The following is a 9,272-nucleotide window of genomic DNA, read 5'->3' as shown; positions in this document are numbered from 1 at the left end:
TAACCTTGGGAGAAAATGTTAGTGTTATGCCTACAGCTCTAGGAAGAGATACATATAAATATATGTTCATGTCATTTCAATCTTCAATATCTGGTAAACAAGAATTTAGGAAAGGGAGTCTGGCTGATAATTGTCCCAGAAGAAAACAACTCAATTTGTCAGTGAATAACAAAAATATTCATATTACCCAGCTATTCTGCTTTCAGCAACTTATTCTAAATAAATAAACAAAGACACAGGCAAAGACGCACTTCTAAGGTCATTTGTATCAGTATTGTTTATAACCACAAACATTTTAAAAATGTTCAACAACACAATTGATGGAATAAATTACATTATAGCATCATGATGGTATACTTTGTAGCCTTTAAAAAGCACCTAGTAGGAATATAGTGGTTAATATGTAAATATTTTGACATTATATTTAATTTTTGAAAATCATGTTATTAAATAGCACAATGAGGATAATTCCTATTTAACTTAATAATAATTATATTAGTGTTTACACACCCGCACACATCCATATACACATATGCACAGAGAAACAAGATTACAAAGATAATTAAATAGAATTAATATAATGCTAATAGTAATTATAAAAAGAAAGTAGGAAAAACCACTAGACCATTCAGGTATGACCTAAAGCAAATCCCTTATGATTATACAGGGGAAATGAGAAATAGATTTAAGGACAGGATCTGATAGATAGAGTGTCTGATGAACTATGGACTGAGGTTCGTGACATTGTACAGGAGACAGGGATCAAGACCATCCCCATGGAAAAGAAATGCAAAAAGCAAAATGGCTGTTTGGGGAGGCCATACAAATAGCTGTGAAAAGAAGAGAAGCCAGAAGTAAAGGAGAAAAGGAAAGATATAAGCATCTGAATGCAGAGTTCCAAAGAATAGCAAGAAGAGATAAGAAAGCCTTCCTCAGCAATCAATGCAAAGAAATAGAGGAAAACAACAGAATGGGAAAGACTAGAGATCTCTTCAAGAAAATTAGAGATACCAAGGGAACATTTCATGCAAAGATGGACTCGATAAAGGGCAGAAATGGTATGGACCTAACAGAAGCAGAAGATATTAAGAAGAAATGACAAGAATACACAGAACTATACAAAAAAGATCTTCACGACCCAGATAATCACGATGGTGTGATCACTGACCTAGAGCCAGATATCCTGGAATGTGAAGTCAAGTGGGCCTTAGAAAGCATCACTACAAACAAAGCTAGTGGAGGTGATGGAATGCTAGTTCAGCTATTTCAAATCCTGAAAGATGATGCTGTGAAAGAGCTGCATTCAATATGCCAGCAAATTTGGAAAACTCAGCAGTGGCCACAGGATTGGAAAAAGTCAGTTTTCACTCCAATCCCAAAGAAAGGCAATGCCAAAGAATGCTCAAACTACTGCACAATTGCACTCATCTCACAAGGTAGTAAAGTGATGCTTAAAATTCTCCAAGCCAGGCTTCAGCAGTACGTGAACCGTGAACTTCCAGATGTTCAAGCCGGTTTCAGAAAAGGCAGAGGAACCAGAGACCAAATTGCCAACATCTGCTGGATCATGGAAAAAGCAAGAGAGTTCCAGAAAAACATCTATTTCTGCTTTATTGACTATGCCAAAGCCTTTGACTTGTGGATCACAACAAACTGTGGAAAATTCTTCAAGAGATGGGAATTCCAGACAACCTGACCTGCCTCTTGAGAAACCTATATGCAGGTCAGGAAGCAACAGTTAGAATTGGACATGTACCAACAGACTGGTTCCCGATAGGAAAAGGAGTACATTAAGGCTGTATATTGTCAGCCTGCTTATTTAACTTATATGCAGAGTACATTATGAGAAACGCTGGGCTGGAAGACGCATAAGCTGGAATCAAGATTGCCGGGAGAAATATCAATCACCTCAGATATGCAGATGACACCACCCTTATGGCAGAAAGTGAAGAGGAACTAAAAAGCCTCTTGATGAAGGTGAAAGAGGAAAGTGGAAAAGTTGGCTTAAAACTCAACATTCAGAAAATGAAGATCATGGCATCTGGTTCCATCACTTCATGGGAAATCGATGGGGAAACAGTGGAAACAGTGTCAGACTTTATTTTTTTGGGCTCCAAAATCACTGCAGATGGTGACTGCAGCCATGAAATTAGAAGACTCTTACTTCTTGAAAGAAAAGTTATGACCCACCTAGACAGCATATTGAAAAGCAGAGACATTACTTTGCCAACAAAGGTCCGTCTAGTCAAGGCTATGGTTTTTCCAGTAGTCATCTATGGATGTGAGAGTTGGACTGTGAAGAAAGCTGAGCGCCGAAGAATTGATGCTTTTGAACTGTGGTGTTGGAGAAGACTCTTGAGAGTCCCTTGGACTGCAAGGAGATCCAACCAGTCCATTCTGAAGGACATCAGCCCTGGGATCTTTGGAAGCAATGATGCTAAAGCTGAAACTCCAGTACTTTGGCCACCCATGGGAAGAGTTGACTCACTGGAAAGACTCTGATGCTGGGAGGGATTTGGGACAGGAGGAGAAGGGGATGACAGGATGAGATGGCTGGATGGCATCACTGACTCGATGGATGTGAGTCTGAGTGAACTCCGGGAGTTGGTGATGGACAGGGAGGCCTGGCGTGCTGCGATTCATGGGGTTGCAAAGAGTCAGACACGACTGAGCGGCTGAACTGAACTGAATGGTAATCATCTCTTCAAGCAGAACATAATTTTTTGACTTTAGATTTTTCAACAATATACATATAAAAATTAGGTAAAAAAATTTTTATTTCAAAAATTTAACTACCAGATCTGGCACCATGGAAGAATGACCTGAAGTAGAATGCCATATACTATAAACCCAGAGAAATGACACATAAAGGAACACAGAAAAAGAAAACAAGTGTCTGAGAAAGAGTGATCTGAAATGCAGGCTGAGACGCACATGAATTGACCATGCCCATGGTTGAAAGCACATAGATATGCTGCTCCCAGGGGACCTAACAGTAGGTACTAAACACCAGGAGCCTGGATTTAATGACACTCAAGGACAGGAGATAAAATTTTAGGTTAAGTGGTAAACCACAAATTAAAAAAAAATACGTAATATACCCGAACACATGATTCCCATTGATGCACCAGGATTAGCCCCTCAAGGATAGTCTGAAAGATATTATGATATAAGCATATTTAAAAATTAGAGAGATTTTTAAAAGAAAGGAATAGAAAATAAAAGAATAAGACACTATGAAAATAGAACAGGAAAGAATGAAAAACAGATAAAACTTACAGAAATTAAAAATAGTTATTGAAACAAAAGAAAATTGATTCTCTCCACCAACAAGTTTAATAGATGAATTAAATAGTAAATTAACTTCCAAAGTAGAGATTATGAGAGATCTGCAAGCTATCATTAAGAAAACTGCTGAATACTAACTAATTCACTGACTGGATAGCAAGGCTCATTTGACGCAGAGGCTGCCAGGAAGAGCTAGCAATTGCTAGTCAGGAACTTGGAGAAGCGGGGCGGGGAGAACTGGGAAGTCTGTTTCCAAACCCTGAATGAGCCCTTACATCTTGTTAGGCAGGTAAAGGAAAGATTAATAAAAACATAAAGGCCTATGATTATAAAAAGTTAAATGTGTACTTACTCTGTACCTTGACATCATGAAGTCATCATGTTTTCCTGTAATATTAATTTTAAATTGTTCGAGAGACTGTTGATTTGTAACTCTGCTGCTGGGAACATGCTTGTAATAGGAAAGTCACAATATTTGCTGTAGAGAATGGATCACTTATTGTCATAACCTTTTTTTTGTTGTCATGGACTGTTGATTTTCCCTGCTGGCTGAGGTGATAATTAATTCACTAATTCCACGTAACTCACTCTAACTCAACCATAACAAAGGAACAAAGTTAAAGATATTTTCCTCCTTATGGAAAGGTATATTTGAAGTGACTAGCAAATTCAGTTTAAAACACACTGCAAAATTCTATCCAATACTGAAAGAAGAAATAATACAAGAACAGTAAGACAAATTTGATGAAAAGGCAAGAATAGTTGCCCTCTCATTTATCAAAACTCAGTATAAACTTACAGTGATTAGTAAGTGTGTTATTGGTGCAAGGACAGGCAAATAGACCAGTGGGCCATAAAAGGGAGCCAAAAGAAACCCACGTTTCTTAGGAGAACTTAGGATAATGGAGATAGCATTGCAAACTGATGGGGAAAGGATAAAGTTTTCAATCCATATGGAAAAATAAGACCCCTTCTCTCATCCATATCACACACCATACCCTGGAATACCAAAATAATTTCCACAATGATCCCAAACCTAATGGAAAAAGAAAAACTTTTAAAGATTTATAGACAACCCAATCAAAAAATGGGCAGAAGACCTAAACAGACATTTCTCCAAAGACATACAGATGGACAGCAGGCACATGGAAAGATGCTCATCGTAGCTAATTATTAAAGAAATGCAAAGCAAAACCACAATGAGGTATCACTTCACATTGCTCAGAATGGCCAACATCAAAAAGTCTGCAGGGGACATCCTGGTTGTCCAGTGGTTAGAACTCTGCATTTTCACTGCCAAGGGCCCAGGTTCAATCCCTGGTTGGGGAACTAAGATCCCACAAGTCATACAATGTGGGGGAAAAAAGCTACAAAAAATGAATGCTGGAGAGGATGTGGAGAAAAGGGAATCCTCCTACACTGTTGGTGGGAATGTAAATTGCAGCCACAGTGGAGAACAGTGTGGAGGTGCCTTTAAAAACTAAAAATAGAATTACCATATGATCTAGCAATCCCACTCCTGGGCATATATCTGGAGAAAACTCTAATTTGAAAAGATATATGCAACCCAATGTTCATAGCAGCACTACTTATAATAGCCGGGACATGGAAACAACCCAAGTGTCCATCAACAGAGGACTGGTTCAAGAAAGGGTAGTATATAGATACAGATAGATATAGATACAGATATATGATGGATATTACTCAGCCATAAAAAAAAGAATGAAATAATGGTATTTGTAGCAATGTGGATGGACCTAGAGATTATCATACTAAGTGAAGGAAGTCAGAAAGAGAAAGACAAATGTCATATCAACTATGGTTTTTCCAGTAGTCATGTACAGATGTGAGTTGGACCATAAAGAAGGCTGAGCACCAAAGAATTGATGCTTTTGAACTGTGGTGCTGGAGAAGACTCTTGAGAGTCTCTTGAACAACAAGGAGATCAAACCAGTCAATCCTAAAGGAAATCAACCCTGAATATTCACTGGAAGGACTGATGCTGAAGCTGAAGCTCCAATACTTTGGCCACCTGATGAGAAGAGCCAACTCACTGAAAAAGACCCTGCTGCTGGGAAAGATTGAGGGCAAGAGGAGAAGGGGGTGACAGAGGATGAGATGGTTGGACAGCATCATCGACTCAATGGACATGAGTTTGAGCGAATTCCAGGAGAGAGTGAAGGACCGGGAAGCCTGGTGTGCTGCAATCCATGGGGTTGCAAAGAACTGGACATGACTGAGAGACTGAACAGTAACAACAAGAGCAACAACAAAATCACTTATGTGTGGAATCTAAAAGAAAAAGATACAAATGAACTTCTTTATCAAACAGAAAGAGACTCACAAACAGAAAACAAACCTATGGTTACCAAAGGAGAAGAGGGAGAGATAAATTTGGAATTTGTGATTAACAGATACACACTACTGTATACGAGATTGATAAACAGGATTTATGGCATATTACAGGGAATTATATTCAATGTTTGTAATAACCTATAATGGAAAAGTCTGAAAAATATATATGTATATTCACATATATGTATAAACTGAATCACTTTGCTGTACACCTGAGACACTATACTTCAATTTAAAATAAAAATTTTGTAAATGATAGACCAAAATATACGATAATATACTTATGACCTCAGGGTATGGTTGAAGTTCTTAAGACAATAACAGTACAAATCATAGAAGAATGGTAAATATGATGGCATTAAAATAACACATATCTGTATGAGAAAACACACTCCCAACCATAGACCAGGAAAGGGTATTCATATAAAGAAGAATTGCAAAAATGGGGAAAGGCCATGAGGGGGTTGGGGGAAATAATATAATAGAAAAATGTTGAAATCATATGAACAAGTAATTTGTAAAAGAAGAAATATGAATGGCAAAGAGTTTGTAATTGCAGAGATAGTCACTGTCAGATTAGACCCCATTGAATTATCAGTATTCAATAGTTTTTGGCTCACAAAAATGCAATTTCATATAGGTAAAACGAGTACAGTGAGGGACAAAATCATTTTAAAAGATACCATTTCAAAACCATCAGGTTGGGACTTCTCAGGCGGTTCAGTGTCTAAGGCTCTGTTGGGGAACTAGATCCCACATACCACGACTGAAGATCCTGTATGCTACAGTGAAGATCAAAGACTCTGAGGGTCCCAACTAAGATCCGGTGCAGCCAAATAAATAAATATTTTAAAAATAAATAAATAAAGAAAAATGAAAACCGTCAGGTTGGTTATTAGGGTTGGCAAAATGATGCGGGAACACAAACTTTTACACAGTTGCAGAAAGAAATATAGATTAGTATAACACTTTATAATGTCTAGTAAAATTTAATGTCTGCATTCTAAAACCAAGCAATTTCTCTCCCATATCATCTACCTAGATAAATTCTTACGTATGCTCACAAGGAGACAAGCTAAGAATATTGTATTCATCAGTTTTACAGAGAAACAGAACCAATAGGGCGCATGTGTATGTAACTACCGATAGGTAGGTAGACAGACATATACATGTAACATGCATATAGGTAGACATAAAGAGATTTATTATAAGGAATTGGCTCCTGCAATTATAGAGGCTGAGAAGTCCCAAGAACTGCAGCTGTCAAGCAGAAGGCCCGGGAGAGCTGAAGGTATAAGTTTCAATTCAAAATTCAGCAGGCTCAATAACCAAGAAAAACTGATATTTCAGTGAGTTCAAAGGCCAGAAAAGACCAAAGTCTCAAGCAGTCAGGGAAGAATTCCCTCCAGCCTTCTGTCCTATTCAGGGTTGGATGGGGTCCACCTGCATTAGGGAGGGCCAGCTGCTTTATGCAGTCTACAGATTCAAATGTCAATTTCATCCAAAAAAATATCCTCACAGACATACCCAGAATAATGTGTGATGAAATGTCAGGGCATTTCTTAGCCCAGTCAGCTTGACACATAAAATTAATCATCACAGGTACTCACTGCTGCTGCTGCTGCTGCTAAGTCGATTCAGTCATGTCCAACTCTGTGTGACCCCATAGACGGCAGCCCACTAGGCTCCCCCGTCCCTGGGATTCTCCAGGCAAGAACACTGGAGTGGATTGCCATTTCCTTCTCCAATGCATGAAAGGGAAAAGTGAAAGTGAAGTTGCTCAATTATGTCCGACTCTTAGCGACCCCACGGACTGCAGCCCACCAGGCTCCTCTGTCCATGGGATTTTCCAGGCAAGAGTACTGGAGTGGGGTGCCTTCTCCGCAGGTACTCACTGCTCTATTACAAATATTATTTGTAATACCAAAGAACTGAAAACAATCTCCTTGTCTATTCATTGCACAAGTATTCACTAAGTACCCATTATGTGTACGCATGGATTGTTCAATATATCTAGGATACACCAGGGAGTACAAACATTCCTCTCCCTGGAGAGCTTACATATTAGTTAAGGGAGAAAAATAGCAAGTGTAATACTTTGGTTGGTTACCCATGTAAGAAGGGAATGGTACTTTCTACAGTGCCAAGGACACTGTTCGTACTGTGTTCCATGTAGAGGCCAGCCTCTGAAAGTGCATTGGGTGTAGGCTGCAAATGGCGATTAAATTAGATCCTGGTAGGCCTTATTCGGAGAAGGCAATGGCACCCCACTCCAGTACTCTTGCCTGGAAAATCCCATGGATGGAGGAGCCTGGTAGGCTGCAGTCCATGGGGTCGCTAAGAGTTGGACACAACTGAGCGACTTCACTTTGACTTTTCACTTTCTTGTATTGGAGAAGGAAATGGCAACCCACTCCAGTGTTCTTGCCTGGAAAATCCCAGGGACAGGGGAGCCTGGGGGCTGCCGTCTATGGGGACGCACAGAGTTGGACACGACTGAAGCGACTTAGCAGCAGCAGCAGCAGGCCTTATTTGGAAGGTGGCCTGTTAGCACAAACTTAAAAGTGATGAGGAAAATAGTGCATAGATATCTGAATGAAAAAAAAGAAACAAGAAAAAACAGACCTTGTTAAAACAACAAACAAGCTGGAGGCCAGTGAGGCTGGAGTGCAGTAAGTCAAAGGGAGTGTGGTGTGTGTGTGTGCGCGTGCGCGTGCAGTCATGTCTGACTTTTGCAACCCTATGGACAGTAGCCCACCAGGTTCCTCCGTGCATGGGATTTCCCAGGCAAAAATACCGCAGTGGGTTGCCATTTCCTCCTCCAGGGGATCTTCCCAATCCAGGGATCGAACCCAAATCTCCTGCATCTCTTGCATTGGCAAGCAGATTCTTTACCATTGAGCAGCCACCAGGGAAGCCCTGAGGGAGAATATTAGGCTAAAATAAGAGGAGGCAGGCAGATTGTATAGAGCTGGGGTCGCCAACCTCTGCGACCTAATGCCTGATGATCTGAGGTGAAGCTGATGCAATAATAATAGAAATAATGTTCAGAATAAATGTAATGCGCTTGAATCATCCCCAAACTGTCCTTCCCACTCCCCAGGTCTGTGAAAAAAACTGCCTTCCATGAAACTAGTCCCTGGTACCAAAAAGGCCGAGGACCTCTAGTGCAGAGTCCTGTGGCCATCTCAAGGGCTTGGGCATTTTCGTCTGAATGAAACAGTAGCCACTGCAAGGATTTCAATAGAGAGGCAAGCTGACCTGACTGCAGGTTAACAGACCACTCTGCCTACTCGGGAGGGGACAAGGATGGAAGCAGGAAGCTGCTGCAGTAACCCAAGTGAAAGGCGGTGACGGCGTGGACGAGGATGATAAAAGATATTGGGTATATTTTAAATATAGAGCCTACAAAATTCCTGACAGATTAAATATGGAATGTGAGCCAAAGAGAGGAACTGAGATGACTACCACCATGCCTGATCGTTTACAAGGATGAAGTTGCCATCAAATGAGAAGAAGCAGATAGACGGAGAAGGTTTGACGGGAGAAACAAGCTAAGTTCTGGACCTGTTAACTTGGATACATCCATCAGACACTCAAGTGGAGATTTTGAATTGGGAATTGACAGG

This window comes from Bos indicus x Bos taurus, chromosome 28, assembly GCF_003369695.1.
Source record: "Bos indicus x Bos taurus breed Angus x Brahman F1 hybrid chromosome 28, Bos_hybrid_MaternalHap_v2.0, whole genome shotgun sequence".
Lineage (NCBI taxonomy): Eukaryota > Metazoa > Chordata > Mammalia > Artiodactyla > Bovidae > Bos > Bos indicus x Bos taurus.
Note: the sequence above shows the minus strand (reverse complement) of the source record.